General features: G+C 52.5%; 1 pseudogene; it reads right to left on the minus strand.

The window, feature by feature from the left end:
- Positions 1-629: 629 nt before the first annotated feature.
- On the minus strand, positions 630-1547 carry LOC137320398 (putative nuclease HARBI1 pseudogene; annotated as a pseudogene).
- Positions 1548-2024: the final 477 nt, after the last annotated feature.

Consider the following 2024-nt stretch of genomic DNA (forward strand, 5'->3'; position numbering starts at 1 on the left):
CACTCCAGCAATCCGTTCTCCAGCTGATCACCAGGATTGCTGAGGCACCGTCCCGTGCGAGTGGCAGTGGCGCCATGGCAGTCAAACCTGCTGTTTCTCTCTGGATGACAGCATTCCTGCTCCCACCCCTGCCACTCCACCAGTGCCCTTGCTGTTGCCTGTCAGCCAGCCAGGCCAGACTGCTGCAGCCCAGGCCAAGAGGATGCAGTCTGAAGCCGGGCCCTCCGAGCCCAGAGCTGCTCGAGGTCGTCCTCCATGGCTAGCTGCACGCTCCTCCATTGAAGGTCAGCAGCCTCCCACCACCCATGCTCCAGCCACTGGAGATGCACCTTGTAGGAGCATTAGGAAAGGAAAAGACACACAAACGACAGGCACTAGGGGAATGCACAAGGGTGATAGTGTAATGTTGTATACATGATTTCATGTGTAAGTTTATAAATTTGTATTTGAAGTCGCAGTTGGTGTAGGTTTTTATTTATGCAATGAGCTGCGGGAGGAAGCAATGTGTAATCATAAGGAAGACAATTTGATGGTCATGTGGGAGAGGAAAGGTGAGGAGTGTAGGACTGCTGGTGAATGGGGAGGTGTCATTGAGGTTACTGATATCGCTCATGAATAAGGTGAGCACGCTAAGCCCTAGGAGACAGGACCTGTGCACCCTGTTGCATCCCTGCCTTTTCCTCCACTTCCTCTTCTGTCTCCTCTGCCTCTTCCTCTGTCTCAGGGTCTTGCCGGATAGGCAGTGGCAAGGGCTGACCTCTTATAAGGGCGAGGTTGTGCAGCATGCAACATATAATGATGAATCTTGACACCTGCTCAGCGGAATACTGCAGGGCTCCTCCAGAACAGCCCAGGCAGCAGAAGCGTTGCTTTAGGATGCCTAAGGTGTGTTCGATGACGTTTCGTGTGGCCGTATGGCTCTCATTGTGAGCCTGCTCTGCACGTGTGCTTGTGTTCCTGACTGGAATCATGAGCCACCTCATGAGGAGATAGCCCTTGTCGCCCAATAGCCAGCCTTTGACTTTCCGAGCTGGTTGAAAGATAGTTGGGACGTTGGACTGCTGCATAATGAAGGCCTCATGACTACTGCCAGCGTAGCGGGTATTGACCTGCATGATGCGCCGTGTGTGGTCGCACAACAGCGGCACATTGAGGGAGTGGAACCCCTTTCTGTTCATGAAGGTGGCCAAGTTGAGATGTGGAGCATGCAAGGCTATATTCATGCAGTCAATGGCTCCCTGCACCATGGGGAAGCCTGCAATGGCAGCAAACCCTCGTGCTCGCTCCTTCTGCTTCTCTCCGTCAAGCGGAAATGTTATGAATCTGTTGCACAGCTCATACTGTGTCTCCGTGACCTCCCTTATGCAGCAGTGCACTGCAAACTGTGAGATGTTGCACATATCGCTAGCAGCAGTCTGAAAGGATCCAGAGCCGTAAAAGTTCAGTGCCACAGCTACCTTCACAGTCACAGGCAATGCTGTCCTCGCAGTTGTGGCTACAGCAGTTGACATATCTCCGTCACGACCTCTTTCGTGAACCGCAGCCATCGGATGCACTGATCTTCGCTCAGGTTGAGGTAAGACCATTGGTCCCTGAAGACCCTCGTTGGATATGGCCTCATGCTCAATGCCCTGTGCCATCCTCCTCCTCCCTCTCCTCGCAGCTTGACCTGCTCTGCGTGGCCTCTCTGCATACTCCCAGTTGTAATCAATGCCCAGCGGGAACTTTAACAGGCCACCCATGGTTGCCAGGAATCTGGTTCAGCACACTGTTGTAAATGCCACCAACAGTAATGCAGGACCTGCCAGACCACTCTCTATACAATATTGCAACTTTCTCCAAGTATAGGAAGCTTCAACAAACACATACAAATGCATCAGCTGACAGAAGCAATAGTCCAGCCACTAACCTGCAGCACCTGCATGATCCCTTTAAATAGCGCTGGTGGGGGATCCTTCAGGCTGTCTATGACCTATTCAGCTCTGCGTGGTTAAGAAAATGCGTTGGCTGGAGCGTTGAGTTCC

Source organism: Heptranchias perlo, chromosome 4, assembly GCF_035084215.1.
Source record: "Heptranchias perlo isolate sHepPer1 chromosome 4, sHepPer1.hap1, whole genome shotgun sequence".
NCBI lineage: Eukaryota > Metazoa > Chordata > Chondrichthyes > Hexanchiformes > Hexanchidae > Heptranchias > Heptranchias perlo.